Source organism: Asterias amurensis, chromosome 22 (assembly GCF_032118995.1).
Source record: "Asterias amurensis chromosome 22, ASM3211899v1".
In the NCBI taxonomy this organism is placed as follows: Eukaryota; Metazoa; Echinodermata; class Asteroidea; order Forcipulatida; family Asteriidae; genus Asterias; species Asterias amurensis.
This window is the reverse complement of record NC_092669.1, coordinates 8704884-8726281: the sequence shown is the minus strand read 5'-3', so window position 1 is coordinate 8726281 and position 21398 is coordinate 8704884.

Genomic DNA, 21398 nt, shown 5'->3' with positions numbered 1-21398 from the left:
GACGTCACTTTTGCACCAAAAAGTTGTAATTCCCAAGGTTTTGCGAATTTTGCATGACCCAACACAGGAAAGCTGTTCAGGATGCTCAACTTGGTCGATTTGTACCGTCAAAACGCGATTTCCAGAGTTGACTATTAGAAAATAAAGATGACCGCTCTTCCCTTTTCCCTAACGGGGGAATAAACTTTTTAATTTTCGAGCCACCCCGAAAAGCCGAATTAGCGTGATTACTTCTTGAAGATACCCCACCCGAGTGTGCCGGTGCAAATTTGAACTCCGTCACTGTTATATTTTGGCGGTTATCGACGATTTTTGGTCAAATTATGACGATACTTTTGCACCAAAAAGTTGTAATTCCCAAGGTTTTGCGAATTTTGCATGACTCCACACAGCAAAGTTGTTCAGGATGCTCAACTTGGTCGATTTGTACCGTCAAAACGCGATTTCCAGAGTTGACTGTTAGAAAAACAAGATGGCCGCTCTTCCCTTTTCCCTACCGGGGGAATAAACTTTTTAATTTTCGAGCCACCCCGAAAAGCCGAATTAGCGTGATTACTTCTTGAGGATACCCCACCCGAGTGTGCCGGTGCAAATTTGAACTCCGTCACCGTTATATTTTGGCGGTAATCGACTCTTTTTGGTCAAATTATGACGTCACTTTTGCACCAAAAAGTTGTAATTCCCAAGGTTTTGCGAATTTTGCATGACCCAACACAGGAAAGTTGTTCAGGATGCTCAACTTGGTCGATTTGTACCGTCAAAACGCGATTTCCAGAGTTGACTATTAGAAAAACAAGATGACCGCTCTTCCCTTTTCCCTACCGGGGGAATAAACTTTTTAATTTTCGAGCCACCCCGAAAAGCCGAATTAGCGTGATTACTTCTTGAAGATACCCCACCCGAGTGTGCCGGTGCAAATTTGAACTCCGTCACTGTTATATTTTGGCGGTTATCGACGATTTTTGGTCAAATTATGACGTCACTTTTGCACCAAAAAGTTGTAATTCCCAAGGTTTTGCGAATTTTGCATGACTCCACACAGCAAAGTTGTTCAGGATGCTCAACTTGGTCGATTTGTACCGTCAAAACGCGATTTCCAGAGTTGACTGTTAGAAAAACAAGATGGCCGCTCTTCCCTTTTCCCTACCGGGGGAATAAACTTTTTAATTTTCGAGCCACCCCGAAAAGCCGAATTAGCGTGATTACTTCTTGAAGATACCCCACCCGAGTGTGCCGGTGCAAATTTGAACTCCGTCACTGTTATATTTTGGCGGTTATCGACGATTTTTGGTCAAATTATGACGTCACTTTTGCACCAAAAAGTTGTAATTCCCAAGGTTTTGCGAATTTTGCATGACTCCACACAGCAAAGCTGTTCAGGATGCTCAACTTGGTCGATTTGTACCGTCAAAACGCGATTTCCAGAGTTGACTGTTAGAAAAACAAGATGGCCGCTCTTCCCTTTTCCCTACCGGGGGAATAAACTTTTTAATTTTCGAGCCACCCCGAAAAGCCGAATTAGCGTGATTACTTCTTGCGGATACCCCACACGAGTGTGCCGGTGCAAATTTGAACTCCGTTACTGCTATATTTTTGCGGTAATCGACGATTTTTAGTCAAATTATGACGTCACTTTTGCACCAAAAAGTTATAATTCCCAAGGTTTTGCGAATTTTACATGACTCCACACAGCAAAGTTGATCAGAATGCTCAACTTGGTCGATTTGTACCGTCAAAACGCGATTTCCAGAGTTGACTGTTAGAAAAACAAGATGGCCGCTCTTCCCTTTTCCCTACCGGGGGAATAAACTTTTTAATTTTCGAGCCACCCCGAAAAGCCGAATTAGCGTGATTACTTCTTGCGGATACCCCACCCGAGTGTGCCGGTGCAAATTTGAACTCCGTTACTGCTATATTTTTGCGGTAATCGACGATTTTTAGTCAAATTATGACGTCACTTTTGCACCAAAAAGTTATAATTCCCAAGGTTTTGCGAATTTTACATGACTCCACACAGGAAAGTTGATCAGAATGCTCAACTTGGTCGATTTGTACCGTCAAAACGCGATTTCCAGAGTTGACTTTTAGAAAAACAAGATGACCGCTCTTCCCTTTTCCCTACCGGGGGAATAAACTTTTTAATTTTCGAGCCACCCCGAAAAGCCGAATTAGCGTGATTACTTCTTGAGGATACCCCACCCGAGTGTGCCGGTGCAAATTTGAACTCCGTCACTGTTATATTTTGGCGGTTATCGACGATTTTTGGTCAAATTATGACGATACTTTTGCACCAAAAAGTTGTAATTCCCAAGGTTTTGCGAATTTTGCATGACTCCACACAGCAAAGTTGTTCAGGATGCTCAACTTGGTCGATTTGTACCGTCAAAACGCGATTTCCAGAGTTGACTGTTAGAAAAACAAGATGGCCGCTCTTCCCTTTTCCCTACCGGGGGAATAAACTTTTTAATTTTCGAGCCACCCCGAAAAGCCGAATTAGCGTGATTACTTCTTGAGGATACCCCACCCGAGTGTGCCGGTGCAAATTTGAACTCCGTCACCGTTATATTTTGGCGGTAATCGACTCTTTTTGGTCAAATTATGACGTCACTTTTGCACCAAAAAGTTGTAATTCCCAAGGTTTTGCGAATTTTGCATGACCCAACACAGGAAAGCTGTTCAGGATGCTCAACTTGGTCGATTTGTACCGTCAAAACGCGATTTCCAGAGTTGACTATTAGAAAATAAAGATGACCGCTCTTCCCTTTTCTCTACCGGGGGAATAAACTTTTTAATTTTCGAGCCACCCCGAAAAGCCGAATTAGCGTGATTACTTCTTGAGGATACCCCACCCGAGTGTGCCGGTGCAAATTTGAACTCCGTCACCGTTATATTTTGGCGGTAATCGACTCTTTTTGGTCAAATTATGACGTCACTTTTGCACCAAAAAGTTGTAATTCCCAAGGTTTTGCGAATTTTGCATGACTCCACACAGCAAAGTTGTTCAGGATGCTCAACTTGGTCGATTTGTACCGTCAAAACGCGATTTCCAGAGTTGACTGTTAGAAAAACAAGATGGCCGCTCTTCCCTTTTCCCTACCGGGGGAATAAACTTTTTAATTTCCGAGCCACCCCGAAAAGCCGAATTAGCGTGATTACTTCTTGAAGATACCCCACCCGAGTGTGCCGGTGCAAATTTGAACTCCGTCACTGTTATATTTTGGCGGTTATCGACGATTTTTGGTCAAAATATGACGTCACTTTTGCACCAAAAAGTTGTAATTCCCAAGGTTTTGCGAATTTTGCATGACTCCACACAGCAAAGCTGTTCAGGATGCTCAACTTGGTCGATTTGTACCGTCAAAACGCGATTTCCAGAGTTGACTGTTAGAAAAACAAGATGGCCGCTCTTCCCTTTTCCCTACCGGGGGAATAAACTTTTTAATTTTCGAGCCACCCCGAAAAGCCGAATTAGCGTGATTACTTCTTGCGGATACCCCACACGAGTGTGCCGGTGCAAATTTGAACTCCGTTACTGCTATATTTTTGCGGTAATCGACGATTTTTAGTCAAATTATGACGTCACTTTTGCACCAAAAAGTTATAATTCCCAAGGTTTTGCGAATTTTACATGACTCCACACAGCAAAGTTGATCAGAATGCTCAACTTGGTCGATTTGTACCGTCAAAACGCGATTTCCAGAGTTGACTGTTAGAAAAACAAGATGGCCGCTCTTCCCTTTTCCCTACCGGGGGAATAAACTTTTTAATTTTCGAGCCACCCCGAAAAGCCGAATTAGCGTGATTACTTCTTGCGGATACCCCACCCGAGTGTGCCGGTGCAAATTTGAACTCCGTTACTGCTATATTTTTGCGGTAATCTACGATTTTTAGTCAAATTATGACGTCACTTTTGCACCAAAAAGTTGTAATTCCCAAGGTTTTGCGAATTTTGCATGACCCAACACAGGAAAGCTGTTCAGGATGCTCAACTTGGTCGATTTGTACCGTCAAAACGCGATTTCCAGAGTTGACTATTAGAAAATAAAGATGACCGCTCTTCCCTTTTCCCTACCGGGGGAATAAACTTTTTAATTTTCGAGCCACCCCGAAAAGCCGAATTAGCGTGATTACTTCTTGAAGATACCCCACCCGAGTGTGCCGGTGCAAATTTGAACTCCGTCACTGTTATATTTTGGCGGTTATCGACGATTTTTGGTCAAATTATGACGTCACTTTTGCACCAAAAAGTTGTAATTCCCAAGGTTTTGCGAATTTTGCATGACTCCACACAGCAAAGCTGTTCAGGATGCTCAACTTGGTCGATTTGTACCGTCAAAACGCGATTTCCAGAGTTGACTGTTAGAAAAACAAGATGGCCGCTCTTCCCTTTTCCCTACCGGGGGAATAAACTTTTTAATTTTCGAGCAACCCCGAAAAGCCGAATTAGCGTGATTACTTCTTGCGGATACCCCACACGAGTGTGCCGGTGCAAATTTGAACTCCGTTACTGCTATATTTTTGCGGTAATCGACGATTTTTAGTCAAATTATGACGTCACTTTTGCACCAAAAAGTTATAATTCCCAAGGTTTTGCGAATTTTACATGACTCCACACAGGAAAGTTGATCAGAATGCTCAACTTGGTCGATTTGTACCGTCAAAACGCGATTTCCAGAGTTGACTTTTAGAAAAACAAGATGACCGCTCTTCCCTTTTCCCTACCGGGGGAATAAACTTTTTAATTTTCGAGCCACCCCGAAAAGCCGAATTAGCGTGATTACTTCTTGAGGATACCCCACCCGAGTGTGCCGGTGCAAATTTGAACTCCGTCACTGTTATATTTTGGCGGTTATCGACGATTTTTGGTCAAATTATGACGATACTTTTGCACCAAAAAGTTGTAATTCCCAAGGTTTTGCGAATTTTGCATGACTCCACACAGCAAAGTTGTTCAGGATGCTCAACTTGGTCGATTTGTACCGTCAAAACGCGATTTCCAGAGTTGACTGTTAGAAAAACAAGATGGCCGCTCTTCCCTTTTCCCTACCGGGGGAATAAACTTTTTAATTTTCGAGCCACCCCGAAAAGCCGAATTAGCGTGATTACTTCTTGAGGATACCCCACCCGAGTGTGCCGGTGCAAATTTGAACTCCGTCACCGTTATATTTTGGCGGTAATCGACTCTTTTTGGTCAAATTATGACGTCACTTTTGCACCAAAAAGTTGTAATTCCCAAGGTTTTGCGAATTTTGCATGACTCCACACAGCAAAGCTGTTCAGGATGCTCAACTTGGTCGATTTGTACCGTCAAAACGCGATTTCCAGAGTTGACTGTTAGAAAAACAAGATGGCCGCTCTTCCCTTTTCCCTACCGGGGGAATAAACTTTTTAATTTTCGAGCCACCCCGAAAAGCCGAATTAGCGTGATTACTTCTTGCGGATACCCCACACGAGTGTGCCGGTGCAAATTTGAACTCCGTTACTGCTATATTTTTGCGGTAATCGACGATTTTTAGTCAAATTATGACGTCACTTTTGCACCAAAAAGTTATAATTCCCAAGGTTTTGCGAATTTTACATGACTCCACACAGGAAAGTTGATCAGAATGCTCAACTTGGTCGATTTGTACCGTCAAAACGCGATTTCCAGAGTTGACTTTTAGAAAAACAAGATGACCGCTCTTCCCTTTTCCCTACCGGGGGAATAAACTTTTTAATTTTCGAGCCACCCCGAAAAGCCGAATTAGCGTGATTACTTCTTGAGGATACCCCACCCGAGTGTGCCGGTGCAAATTTGAACTCCGTCACTGTTATATTTTGGCGGTTATCGACGATTTTTGGTCAAATTATGACGATACTTTTGCACCAAAAAGTTGTAATTCCCAAGGTTTTGCGAATTTTGCATGACTCCACACAGCAAAGTTGTTCAGGATGCTCAACTTGGTCGATTTGTACCGTCAAAACGCGATTTCCAGAGTTGACTGTTAGAAAAACAAGATGGCCGCTCTTCCCTTTTCTCTACCGGGGGAATAAACTTTTTAATTTTCGAGCCACCCCGAAAAGCCGAATTAGCGTGATTACTTCTTGAGGATACCCCACCCGAGTGTGCCGGTGCAAATTTGAACTCCGTCACCGTTATATTTTGGCGGTAATCGACTCTTTTTGGTCAAATTATGACGTCACTTTTGCACCAAAAAGTTGTAATTCCCAAGGTTTTGCGAATTTTGCATGACCCAACACAGGAAAGCTGTTCAGGATGCTCAACTTGGTCGATTTGTACCGTCAAAACGCGATTTCCAGAGTTGACTATTAGAAAATAAAGATGACCGCTCTTCCCTTTTCCCTACCGGGGGAATAAACTTTTTAATTTTCGAGCCACCCCGAAAAGCCGAATTAGCGTGATTACTTCTTGAAGATACCCCACCCGAGTGTGCCGGTGCAAATTTGAACTCCGTCACTGTTATATTTTGGCGGTTATCGACGATTTTTGGTCAAATTATGACGTCACTTTTGCACCAAAAAGTTGTAATTCCCAAGGTTTTGCGAATTTTGCATGACTCCACACAGGAAAGTTGTTCAGGATGCTCAACTTGGTCGATTTGTACCGTCAAAACGCGATTTCCAGAGTTGACTGTTAGAAAAACAAGATGGCCGCTCTTCCCTTTTCCCTACCGGGGGAATAAACTTTTTAATTTTCGAGCCACCCCGAAAAGCCGAATTAGCGTGATTACTTCTTGAAGATACCCCACCCGAGTGTGCCGGTGCAAATTTGAACTCCGTCACTGTTATATTTTGGCGGTTATCGACGATTTTTGGTCAAATTATGACGTCACTTTTGCACCAAAAAGTTGTAATTCCCAAGGTTTTGCGAATTTTGCATGACTCCACACAGCAAAGCTGTTCAGGATGCTCAACTTGGTCGATTTGTACCGTCAAAACGCGATTTCCAGAGTTGACTGTTAGAAAAACAAGATGGCCGCTCTTCCCTTTTCCCTACCGGGGGAATAAACTTTTTAATTTTCGAGCCACCCCGAAAAGCCGAATTAGCGTGATTACTTCTTGCGGATACCCCACATGAGTGTGCCGGTGCAAATTTGAACTCCGTTACTGCTATATTTTTGCGGTAATCGACGATTTTTAGTCAAATTATGACGTCACTTTTGCACCAAAAAGTTATAATTCCCAAGGTTTTGCGAATTTTACATGACTCCACACAGGAAAGTTGATCAGAATGCTCAACTTGGTCGATTTGTACCGTCAAAACGCGATTTCCAGAGTTGACTATTAGAAAAACAAGATGACCGCTCTTCCCTTTTCCCTACCGGGGGAATAAACTTTTTAATTTTCGAGCCACCCCGAAAAGCCGAATTAGCGTGATTACTTCTTGAGGATACCCCACCCGAGTGTGCCGGTGCAAATTTGAACTCCGTCACTGTTATATTTTGGCGGTTATCGACGATTTTTGGTCAAATTATGACTGATACTTTTGCACCAAAAAGTTGTAATTTCCCAAGGTTTTGCGAATTTTGCATGACTCCACACAGCAAAGTTGTTCAGGATGCTCAACTTGGTCGATTTGTACCGTCAAAACGCGATTTCCAGAGTTGACTGTTAGAAAAACAAGATGGCCGCTCTTCCCTTTTCCCTACCGGGGGAATAAACTTTTTAATTTTCGAGCCACCCCGAAAAGCCGAATTAGCGTGATTACTTCTTGAGGATACCCCACCCGAGTGTGCCGGTGCAAATTTGAACTCCGTCACCGTTATATTTTGGCGGTAATCGACTCTTTTTGGTCAAATTATGACGTCACTTTTGCACCAAAAAGTTGTAATTCCCAAGGTTTTGCGAATTTTGCATGACCCAACACAGGAAAGCTGTTCAGGATGCTCAACTTGGTCGATTTGTACCGTCAAAACGCGATTTCCAGAGTTGACTATTAGAAAATAAAGATGACCGCTCTTCCTTTTCTCTACCGGGGGAATAAACTTTTTAATTTTCGAGCCACCCCGAAAAGCCGAATTAGCGTGATTACTTCTTGAAGATACCCCACCCGAGTGTGCCGGTGCAAATTTGAACTCCGTTACTGCTATATTTTTGCGGTAATCGACGATTTTTAGTCAAATTATGACGTCACTTTTGCACCAAAAAGTTATAATTCCCAAGGTTTTGCGAATTTTACATGACTCCACACAGGAAAGTTGATCAGAATGCTCAACTTGGTCGATTTGTACCGTCAAAACGCGATTTCCAGAGTTGACTATTAGAAAAACAAGATGACCGCTCTTCCCTTTTCCCTACCGGGGGAATAAACTTTTTAATTTTCGAGCCACCCCGAAAAGCCGAATTAGCGTGATTACTTCTTGAGGATACCCCACCCGAGTGTGCCGGTGCAAATTTGAACTCCGTCACTGTTATATTTTGGCGGTTATCGACGATTTTTGGTCAAATTATGACGATACTTTTGCACCAAAAAGTTGTAATTCCAAGGTTTTGCGAATTTTGCATGACTCCACACAGCAAAGTTGTTCAGGATGCTCAACTTGGTCGATTTGTACCGTCAAAACGCGATTTCCAGAGTTGACTGTTAGAAAAACAAGATGGCCGCTCTTCCCTTTTCCCTACCGGGGGAATAAACTTTTTAATTTTCGAGCCACCCCGAAAAGCCGAATTAGCGTGATTACTTCTTGCGGATACCCCACACGAGTGTGCCGGTGCAAATTTGAACTCCGTTACTGCTATATTTTTGCGGTAATCGACGATTTTTAGTCAAATTATGACGTCACTTTTGCACCAAAAAGTTATAATTCCCAAGGTTTTGCGAATTTTACATGACTCCACACAGGAAAGTTGATCAGAATGCTCAACTTGGTCGATTTGTACCGTCAAAACGCGATTTCCCAGAGTTGACTTTTAGAAAAAACAAGATGACCGCTCTTCCCTTTTCCCTACCGGGGGAATAAACTTTTTAATTTTCGAGCCACCCCGAAAAGCCGAATTAGCGTGATTACTTCTTGAGGATACCCCACCCGAGTGTGCCGGTGCAAATTTGAACTCCGTCACTGTTATATTTTGGCGGTTATCGACGATTTTTGGTCAAATTATGACGATACTTTTGCACCAAAAAGTTGTAATTCCCAAGGTTTTGCGAATTTTGCATGACTCCACACAGCAAAGTTGTTCAGGATGCTCAACTTGGTCGATTTGTACCGTCAAAACGCGATTTCCAGAGTTGACTGTTAGAAAAACAAGATGGCCGCTCTTCCCTTTTCCCTACCGGGGGAATAAACTTTTTAATTTTCGAGCCACCCCGAAAAGCCGAATTAGCGTGATTACTTCTTGAGGATACCCCACCCGAGTGTGCCGGTGCAAATTTGAACTCCGTCACCGTTATATTTTGGCGGTAATCGACTCTTTTTGGTCAAATTATGACGTCACTTTTGCACCAAAAAGTTGTAATTCCCAAGGTTTTGCGAATTTTGCATGACCCAACACAGGAAAGCTGTTCAGGATGCTCAACTTGGTCGATTTGTACCGTCAAAACGCGATTTCCAGAGTTGACTATTAGAAAATAAAGATGACCGCTCTTCCCTTTTCCCTACCGGGGGAATAAACTTTTTAATTTTCGAGCCACCCCGAAAAGCCGAATTAGCGTGATTACTTCTTGAAGATACCCCACCCGAGTGTGCCGGTGCAAATTTGAACTCCGTCACTGTTATATTTTGGCGGTTATCGACGATTTTTGGTCAAATTATGACGTCACTTTTGCACCAAAAAGTTGTAATTCCCAAGGTTTTGCGAATTTTGCATGACTCCACACAGGAAAGTTGTTCAGGATGCTCAACTTGGTCGATTTGTACCGTCAAAACGCGATTTCCAGAGTTGACTGTTAGAAAAACAAGATGGCCGCTCTTCCCTTTTCCCTACCGGGGGAATAAACTTTTTAATTTTCGAGCCACCCCGAAAAGCCGAATTAGCGTGATTACTTCTTGAAGATACCCCACCCGAGTGTGCCGGTGCAAATTTGAACTCCGTCACTGTTATATTTTGGCGGTTATCGACGATTTTTGGTCAAATTATGACGTCACTTTTGCACCAAAAAGTTGTAATTCCCAAGGTTTTGCGAATTTTGCATGACTCCACACAGCAAAGCTGTTCAGGATGCTCAACTTGGTCGATTTGTACCGTCAAAACGCGATTTCCAGAGTTGACTGTTAGAAAAACAAGATGGCCGCTCTTCCCTTTTCCTACCGGGGAATAAACTTTTTAATTTTTGAGCCACCCCGAAAAGCCGAATTAGCGTGATTACTTCTTGCGGATACCCCACACGAGTGTGCCGGTGCAAATTTGAACTCCGTTACTGCTATATTTTGGCGGTAATCGACGATTTTTAGTCAAATTATGACGTCACTTTTGCACCAAAAAGTTATAATTCCCAAGGTTTTGCGAATTTTACATGACTCCACACAGGAAAGTTGATCAGAATGCTCAACTTGGTCGATTTGTACCGTCAAAACGCGATTTCCAGAGTTGACTATTAGAAAAACAAGATGACCGCTCTTCCCTTTTCCCTACCGGGGAATAAACTTTTTAATTTTCGAGCCACCCCGAAAAGCCGAATTAGCGTGATTACTTCTTGAGGATACCCCACCCGAGTGTGCCGGTGCAAATTTGAACTCCGTCACTGTTATATTTTGGCGGTTATCGACGATTTTTGGTCAAATTATGACGATACTTTTGCACCAAAAAGATGTAATTCCCAAGGTTTTGCGAATTTTGCATGACTCCACACAGCAAAGTTGTTCAGGATGCTCAACTTGGTCGATTTGTACCGTCACAACGCGATTTCCAGAGTTGACTGTTAGAAAAACAAGATGGCCGCTCTTCCCTTTTCCCTACCGGGGAATAAACTTTTTAATTTTCGAGCCACCCCGAAAAGCCGAATTAGCGTGATTACTTCTTGAGGATACCCCACCCGAGTGTGCCGGTGCAAATTTGAACTCCGTCACCGTTATATTTTGGCGGTAATCGACTCTTTTTGGTCAAATTATGACGTCACTTTTGCACCAAAAAGTTGTAATTCCCAAGGTTTTGCGAATTTTGCATGACCCAACACAGGAAAGCTGTTCAGGATGCTCAACTTGGTCGATTTGTACCGTCAAAACGCGATTTCCAGAGTTGACTATTAGAAAATAAAGATGACCGCTCTTCCCTTTTCTCTACCGGGGGAATAAACTTTTTAATTTCGAGCCACCCCGAAAAGCCGAATTAGCGTGATTACTTCTTGAAGATACCCCACCCGAGTGTGCCGGTGCAAATTTGAACTCCGTTACTGCTATATTTTTGCGGTAATCGACGATTTTTAGTCAAATTATGACGTCACTTTTGCACCAAAAAGTTATAATTCCCAAGGTTTTGCGAATTTTACATGACTCCACACAGGAAAGTTGATCAGAATGCTCAACTTGGTCGATTTGTACCGTCAAAACGCGATTTCCAGAGTTGACTATTAGAAAAACAAGATGACCGCTCTTCCCTTTTCCCTACCGGGGGAATAAACTTTTTAATTTTCGAGCCACCCCGAAAAGCCGAATTAGCGTGATTACTTCTTGAGGATACCCCACCCGAGTGTGCCGGTGCAAATTTGAACTCCGTCACTGTTATATTTTGGCGGTTATCGACGATTTTTGGTCAAATTATGACGATACTTTTGCACCAAAAAGTTGTAATTCCCAAGGTTTTGCGAATTTTGCATGACTCCACACAGCAAAGTTGTTCAGGATGCTCAACTTGGTCGATTTGTACCGTCAAAACGCGATTTCCAGAGTTGACTGTTAGAAAAACAAGATGGCCGCTCTTCCCTTTTCCCTACCGGGGGAATAAACTTTTTAATTTTCGAGCCACCCCGAAAAGCCGAATTAGCGTGATTACTTCTTGAGGATACCCCACCCGAGTGTGCCGGTGCAAATTTGAACTCCGTCACCGTTATATTTTGGCGGTAATCGACTCTTTTTGGTCAAATTATGACGTCACTTTTGCACCAAAAAGTTGTAATTCCCAAGGTTTTGCGAATTTTGCATGACCCAACACAGGAAAGCTGTTCAGGATGCTCAACTTGGTCGATTTGTACCGTCAAAACGCGATTTCCAGAGTTGACTATTAGAAAATAAAGATGACCGCTCTTCCCTTTTCTCTACCGGGGGAATAAACTTTTTAATTTTCGAGCCACCCCGAAAAGCCGAATTAGCGTGATTACTTCTTGAAGATACCCCACCCGAGTGTGCCGGTGCAAATTTGAACTCCGTCACTGTTATATTTTGGCGGTTATCGACGATTTTTGGTCAAATTATGACGTCACTTTTGCACCAAAAAGTTGTAATTCCCAAGGTTTTGCGAATTTTGCATGACTCCACACAGCAAAGTTGTTCAGGGTGCTCAACTTGGTCGATTTGTACCGTCAAAACGCGATTTCCAGAGTTGACTGTTAGAAAAACAAGATGGCCGCTCTTCCCTTTTCCCTACCGGGGGAATAAACTTTTTAATTTTCGAGCCACCCCGAAAAGCCGAATTAGCGTGATTACTTCTTGCGGATACCCCACACGAGTGTGCCGGTGCAAATTTGAACTCCGTTACTGCTATATTTTTGCGGTAATCGACGATTTTTAGTCAAATTATGACGTCACTTTTGCACCAAAAAGTTATAATTCCCAAGGTTTTGCGAATTTTACATGACTCCACACAGGAAAGTTGATCAGAATGCTCAACTTGGTCGATTTGTACCGTCAAAACGCGATTTCCAGAGTTGACTTTTAGAAAAACAAGATGACCGCTCTTCCCTTTTCCCTACCGGGGGAATAAACTTTTTAATTTTCGAGCCACCCCGAAAAGCCGAATTAGCGTGATTACTTCTTGAGGATACCCCACCCGAGTGTGCCGGTGCAAATTTGAACTCCGTCACTGTTATATTTTGGCGGTTATCGACGATTTTTGGTCAAATTATGACGATACTTTTGCACCAAAAAGTTGTAATTCCCAAGGTTTTGCGAATTTTGCATGACTCCACACAGCAAAGTTGTTCAGGATGCTCAACTTGGTCGATTTGTACCGTCAAAACGCGATTTCCAGAGTTGACTGTTAGAAAAACAAGATGGCCGCTCTTCCCTTTTCCCTACCGGGGGAATAAACTTTTTAATTTTCGAGCCACCCCGAAAAGCCGAATTAGCGTGATTACTTCTTGAGGATACCCCACCCGAGTGTGCCGGTGCAAATTTGAACTCCGTCACCGTTATATTTTGGCGGTAATCGACTCTTTTTGGTCAAATTATGACGTCACTTTTGCACCAAAAAGTTGTAATTCCCAAGGTTTTGCGAATTTTGCATGACCCAACACAGGAAAGCTGTTCAGGATGCTCAACTTGGTCGATTTGTACCGTCAAAACGCGATTTCCAGAGTTGACTATTAGAAAATAAAGATGACCGCTCTTCCCTTTTCCCTACCGGGGGAATAAACTTTTTAATTTTCGAGCCACCCCGAAAAGCCGAATTAGCGTGATTACTTCTTGAAGATACCCCACCCGAGTGTGCCGGTGCAAATTTGAACTCCGTCACTGTTATATTTTGGCGGTTATCGACGATTTTTGGTCAAATTATGACGTCACTTTTGCACCAAAAAGTTGTAATTCCCAAGGTTTTGCGAATTTTGCATGACTCCACACAGGAAAGTTGTTCAGGATGCTCAACTTGGTCGATTTGTACCGTCAAAACGCGATTTCCAGAGTTGACTGTTAGAAAAACAAGATGGCCGCTCTTCCCTTTTCCCTACCGGGGGAATAAACTTTTTAATTTTCGAGCCACCCCGAAAAGCCGAATTAGCGTGATTACTTCTTGAAGATACCCCACCCGAGTGTGCCGGTGCAAATTTGAACTCCGTCACTGTTATATTTTGGCGGTTATCGACGATTTTTGGTCAAATTATGACGTCACTTTTGCACCAAAAAGTTGTAATTCCCAAGGTTTTGCGAATTTTGCATGACTCCACACAGCAAAGCTGTTCAGGATGCTCAACTTGGTCGATTTGTACCGTCAAAACGCGATTTCCAGAGTTGACTGTTAGAAAAACAAGATGGCCGCTCTTCCCTTTTCCCTACCGGGGGAATAAACTTTTTAATTTTCGAGCCACCCCGAAAAGCCGAATTAGCGTGATTACTTCTTGCGGATACCCCACACGAGTGTGCCGGTGCAAATTTGAACTCCGTTACTGCTATATTTTGGCGGTAATCGACGATTTTTAGTCAAATTATGACGTCACTTTTGCACCAAAAAGTTATAATTCCCAAGGTTTTGCGAATTTTACATGACTCCACACAGGAAAGTTGATCAGAATGCTCAACTTGGTCGATTTGTACCGTCAAAACGCGATTTCCAGAGTTGACTATTAGAAAAACAAGATGACCGCTCTTCCCTTTTCCCTACCGGGGGAATAAACTTTTTAATTTTCGAGCCACCCCGAAAAGCCGAATTAGCGTGATTACTTCTTGAGGATACCCCACCCGAGTGTGCCGGTGCAAATTTGAACTCCGTCACTGTTATATTTTGGCGGTTATCGACGATTTTTGGTCAAATTATGACGATACTTTTGCACCAAAAAGATGTAATTCCCAAGGTTTTGCGAATTTTGCATGACTCCACACAGCAAAGTTGTTCAGGATGCTCAACTTGGTCGATTTGTACCGTCACAACGCGATTTCCAGAGTTGACTGTTAGAAAAACAAGATGGCCGCTCTTCCCTTTTCCCTACCGGGGGAATAAACTTTTTAATTTTCGAGCCACCCCGAAAAGCCGAATTAGCGTGATTACTTCTTGAGGATACCCCACCCGAGTGTGCCGGTGCAAATTTGAACTCCGTCACCGTTATATTTTGGCGGTAATCGACTCTTTTTGGTCAAATTATGACGTCACTTTTGCACCAAAAAGTTGTAATTCCCAAGGTTTTGCGAATTTTGCATGACCCAACACAGGAAAGCTGTTCAGGATGCTCAACTTGGTCGATTTGTACCGTCAAAACGCGATTTCCAGAGTTGACTATTAGAAAATAAAGATGACCGCTCTTCCCTTTTCTCTACCGGGGGAATAAACTTTTTAATTTTCGAGCCACCCCGAAAAGCCGAATTAGCGTGATTACTTCTTGAAGATACCCCACCCGAGTGTGCCGGTGCAAATTTGAACTCCGTTACTGCTATATTTTTGCGGTAATCGACGATTTTTAGTCAAATTATGACGTCACTTTTGCACCAAAAAGTTATAATTCCCAAGGTTTTGCGAATTTTACATGACTCCACACAGGAAAGTTGATCAGAATGCTCAACTTGGTCGATTTGTACCGTCAAAACGCGATTTCCAGAGTTGACTATTAGAAAAACAAGATGACCGCTCTTCCCTTTTCCCTACCGGGGGAATAAACTTTTTAATTTTCGAGCCACCCCGAAAAGCCGAATTAGCGTGATTACTTCTTGAGGATACCCCACCCGAGTGTGCCGGTGCAAATTTGAACTCCGTCACTGTTATATTTTGGCGGTTATCGACGATTTTTGGTCAAATTATGACGATACTTTTGCACCAAAAAGTTGTAATTCCCAAGGTTTTGCGAATTTTGCATGACTCCACACAGCAAAGTTGTTCAGGATGCTCAACTTGGTCGATTTGTACCGTCAAAACGCGATTTCCAGAGTTGACTGTTAGAAAAACAAGATGGCCGCTCTTCCCTTTTCCCTACCGGGGGAATAAACTTTTTAATTTTCGAGCCACCCCGAAAAGCCGAATTAGCGTGATTACTTCTTGAGGATACCCCACCCGAGTGTGCCGGTGCAAATTTGAACTCCGTCACCGTTATATTTTGGCGGTAATCGACTCTTTTTGGTCAAATTATGACGTCACTTTTGCACCAAAAAGTTGTAATTCCCAAGGTTTTGCGAATTTTGCATGACCCAACACAGGAAAGCTGTTCAGGATGCTCAACTTGGTCGATTTGTACCGTCAAAACGCGATTTCCAGAGTTGACTATTAGAAAATAAAGATGACCGCTCTTCCCTTTTCTCTACCGGGGGAATAAACTTTTTAATTTTCGAGCCACCCCGAAAAGCCGAATTAGCGTGATTACTTCTTGAAGATACCCCACCCGAGTGTGCCGGTGCAAATTTGAACTCCGTCACTGTTATATTTTGGCGGTTATCGACGATTTTTGGTCAAATTATGACGTCACTTTTGCACCAAAAAGTTGTAATTCCCAAGGTTTTGCGAATTTTGCATGACTCCACACAGCAAAGTTGTTCAGGGTGCTCAACTTGGTCGATTTGTACCGTCAAAACGCGATTTCCAGAGTTGACTGTTAGAAAAACAAGATGGCCGCTCTTCCCTTTTCCCTACCGGGGGAATAAACTTTTTAATTTTCGAGCCACCCCGAAAAGCCGAATTAGCGTGATTACTTCTTGCGGATACCCCACACGAGTGTGCCGGTGCAAATTTGAACTCCGTTACTGCTATATTTTTGCGGTAATCGACGATTTTTAGTGAAATTATGACGTCACTTTTTCAACAAAAAGTTATAATTCCCAAGGTTTTGCGAATTTTACATGACTCCACACAGGAAAGTTGTTCAGAATGCTCAACTTGGTCGATTTGCACCGTCAAAACGCGATTTCCAGAGTTGACTATTAGAAAAACAAGATGACCGCTCTTCCCTTTTCCCTACCGGGGGAATAAACTTTTTAATTTTCGAGCCACCCCGAAAAGCCGAATTAGCGTGATTACTTCTTGAGGATACCCCACCCGAGTGTGCCGGTGCAAATTTGAACTCCGTCACTGTTATATTTTGGCGGTTATCGACGATTTTTGGTCAAATTATGACGTCACTTTTGCACCAAAAAGTTGTAATTCCCAAGGTTTTGCGAATTTTGCATGACTCCACACAGCAAAGTTGTTCAGGATGCTCAACTTGGTCGATTTGTACCGTCAAAACGCGATTTCCAGAGTAGACTGTTAGAAAAACAAGATGGCCGCTCTTCCCTTTTCCCTACCGGGGGAATAAACTTTTTAATTTTCGAGCCACCCCGAAAAGCCGAATTAGCGTGATTACTTCTTGAGGATACCCCACCCGAGTGTGCCGGTGCAAATTTGAACTCCGTCACCGTTATATTTTGGCGGTAATCGACTATTTTTGGTCAAATTATGACGTCACTTTTGCACCAAAAAGTTGTAATTCCCAAGGTTTTGCGAATTTTGCATGACTCCACACAGCAAAGTTGTTCAGGATGCTCAACTTGGTCGATTTGTACCGTCAAAACGCGATTTCCAGAGTTGACTGTTAGAAAAACAAGATGTCCGCTCTTCCCTTTTCCCTACCGGGGGAATAAACTTTTTAATTTTCGAGCCACCCCGAAAAGCCGAATTAGCGTGATTACTTCTTGAGGATACCCCACCCGAGTGTGCCGGTGCAAATTTGAACTCCGTCACTGTTATATTTTGGCGGTTATCGACGATTTTTGGTCAAATTATGACGATACTTTTGCACCAAAAAGTTGTAATTCCCAAGGTTTTGCGAATTTTGCATGACTCCACACAGCAAAGTTGTTCAGGATGCTCAACTTGGTCGATTTGTACCGTCAAAACGCGATTTCCAGAGTTGACTGTTAGAAAAACAAGATGGCCGCTCTTCCCTTTTCCCTACCGGGGGAATAAACTTTTTAATTTTCGAGCCACCCCGAAAAGCCGAATTAGCGTGATTACTTCTTGCGGATACCCCACCCGAGTGTGCCGGTGCAAATTTGAACTCCGTCACCGTTATATTTTGGCGGTTATCGACGATTTTTGGTCAAATTATGACGTCACTTTTGCACCAAAAAGTTGTAATTCCCAAGGTTTTGCGAATTTTGCATGACTCCACACAGAAAAGTTGTTCAGGATGCTCAACTTGGTCGATTTGTACCGTCAAAACGCGATTTCCAGAGTTGACTGTTAGAAAAACAAGATGTCCGCTCTTCCCTTTTCCCTACCGGGGGAATAAACTTTTTAATTTTCGAGCCACCCCGAAAAGCCGAATTAGCGTGATTACTTCTTGAGGATACCCCACCCGAGTGTGCCGGTGCAAATTTGAACTCCGTTACTGCTATATTTTGGCGGTAATCGACGATTTTTAGTCAAATTATGACGTCACTTTTGCACCAAAAAGTTGTAATTCCCAAGGTTTTGCGAATTTTGCATGACTCCACACAGGAAAGTTGTTCAGGATGCTAAACTTGGTCGATTTGTACCGTCAAAACGCGATTTCCAGAGTTGACTATTAGAAAAACAAGATGACCGCTCTTCCCTTTTCCCTACCGGGGGAATAAACTTTTTAATTTTCGAGCCACCCCGAAAAGCCGAATTAGCGTGATTACTTCTTGAGGATACCCCACCCGAGTGTGCCGGTGCAAATTTGAACTCCGTCACTGTTATATTTTGGCGGTTATCGACGATTTTTGGTCAAATTATGACGATACTTTTGCACCAAAAAGTTGTAATTCCCAAGGTTTTGCGAATTTTGCATGACTCCACACAGCAAAGTTGTTCAGGATGCTCAACTTGGTCGATTTGTACCGTCAAAACACGATTTCCAGAGTTGACTGTTAGAAAAACAAGATGGCCGCTCTTCCCTTTTCCCTACCGGGGGAATAAACTTTTTAATTTTCGAGCCACCCCGAAAAGCCGAATTAGCGTGATTACTTCTTGCGGATACCCCACCCGAGTGTGCCGGTGCAAATTTGAACTCCGTCACCGTTATATTTTGGCGGTTATCGACGATTTTTGGTCAAATTATGACGTCACTTTTGCACCAAAAAGTTGTAATTCCCAAGGTTTTGCGAATTTTGCATGACTCCACACAGCAAAGTTGTTCAGGATGCTCAACTTGGTCGATTTGTACCGTCAAAACGCGATTTCCAGAGTTGACTGTTAGAAAAACAAGATGGCCGCTCTTCCCTTTTCCCTACCGGGGGAATAAACTTTTTAATTTTCGAGCCACCCCGAAAAGCCGAATTAGCGTGATTACTTCTTGCGGATACCCCACCCGAGTGTGCCGGTGCAAATTTGAACTCCGTCACCGTTATATTTTGGCGGTTATCGACGATTTTTGGTCAAATTATGACGTCACTTTTGCACCAAAAAGTTGTAATTCCCAAGGTTTTGCGAATTTTGCATGACTCCACACAGCAAAGTTGTTCAGGATGCTCAACTTGGTCGATTTGTACCGTCAAAACGCGATTTCCAGAGTTGATTGTTAGAAAAACAAGATGTCCGCTCTTCCCTTTTCCCTACCGGGGGAATAAACTTTTTAATTTTCGAGCCACCCCGAAAAGCCGAATTAGCGTGATTACTTCTTGCGGATACCCCACACGAGTGTGCCGGTGCAAATTTGAACTCCGTTACTGCTATATTTTTGCGGTAATCGACGATTTTTAGTCAAATTATGACGTCACTTTTGCACAAAAAAGTTGTAATTCCCAAGGTTTTGCGAATTTTACATGACTCCACAGAGGAAAGTTGTTCAGAATGCTCAACTTGGTCGATTTGCACCGTCAAAACGCGATTTCCAGAGTTGACTATTAGAAAAACAAGATGGCCGCTCTTCCCTTTCCCCTACCGGGGGAATAAACTTTTTAATTTTCGAGCCACCCCGAAGAGCCGAATTAGCGTGATTACTTCTTGCGGATACCCCACACGAGTGTGCCGGTGCAAATTTGAACTCCGTCACTGTTATATTTTGGCGGTTATCGACGATTTTTGGTCAAATTATGACGTCACTTTTGCACCAAAAAGTTGTAATTCCCAAGGTTTTGCGAATTTTGCATGACTCCACACAGCAAAGTTGTTCAGGATGCTCAACTTGGTCGATTTGTACCGTCAAAACGCGATTTCCAGAGTTGACTGTTAGAAAAACAAGATGGCCGCTCTTCCCTTTTCCCTACCGGGGAAATAAACTTTTTAATTTTCGAGCCACCCCGAAAAGCCGAATTAGCGTGATTACTTCTTGCGGATACCCCACACGAGTGTGCCGGTGCAAATTTGAACTCCGTTACTGCTATATTTTTGCGGTAATCGACGATTTTTAGTCAAATTATGACGTCACTTTTGCACCAAAAAGTTGTAATTCCCAAGGTTTTGCGAATTTTACATGACTCCACACAGGAAAGTTGTTCAGAATGCTCAACTTGGTCGATTTGCACCGTCAAAACGCGATTTCCAGAGTTGACTATTAGAAAAACAAGATGGCCGCTCTTCCCTTTCCCCTACCGGGGGAATAAACTTTTTAATTTTCGAGCCACCCCGAAGAGCCGAATTAGCGTGATTACTTCTTGCGGATACCCCACCCGAGTGTGCCGGTGCAAATTTGAACTCCGTTACTGCTATATTTTGGCGGTAATCGACGATTATTGGTCAAATTATGACGTCACTTTTGCACCAAAAAGTTGTAATTCCCAAGGTTTTGCGAATTTTGCATGACTCCACACAGGAAAGTTGTTCAGGATGCTCAACTTGGTCGATTTGTACCGTCAAAACGCGATTTCCAGAGTTGACTATTAGAAAAACAAGATGACCGCTCTTCCCTTTTCCCTACCGGGGGAATAAACTTTTTAATTTTCGAGCCACCCCGAAAAGCCGAATTAGCGTGATTACTTCTTGCGGATACCCCACCCGAGTGTGCCGGTGCAAATTTGAACTCCGTCACTGTTATATTTTGGCGGTTATCGACGATTTTTAGTCAAATTATGACGTCGCTTTTGCACCAAACAGTTGTAATTCCCAAGGTTTTGCGAATTTTGCATGACTCCACACAGCAAAGTTGTTCAGGATGCTCAACTTGGTCGATTTGCACCGTCAAAACGCGATTTCCAGAGTTGACTATTAGAAAAACAAGATGGCCGCTCTTCCCTTTCCCCTACCGGGGGAATAAACTTTTTAATTTTCGAGCCACCCCGAAAAGCCGAATTAGCGTGATTACTTCTTGAGGATACCCCACCCGAGTGTGCCGGTGCAAATTTGAACTCCGTCACTGTTATATTTTGGCGGTAATCGACGATTATTGGTCAAATTATGACGTCACTTTTGCACCAAAAAGTTGTAATTCCCAAGGTTTTGCGAATTTTGCATGACTCCACACAGGAAAGTTGTTCAGGATGCTCAACTTGGTCGATTTGTACCGTCAAAACGCGATTTCCAGAGTTGACTATTAGAAACACAAGATGGCCGCTCTTCCCTTTCCCCTACCGGGGGAATAAACGTTTTAATTTTCGAGCCACCCCGAAGAGCCGAATTAGCGTGATTACTTCTTGCGGATACCCCACCCGAGTGTGCCGGTGCAAATTTGAACT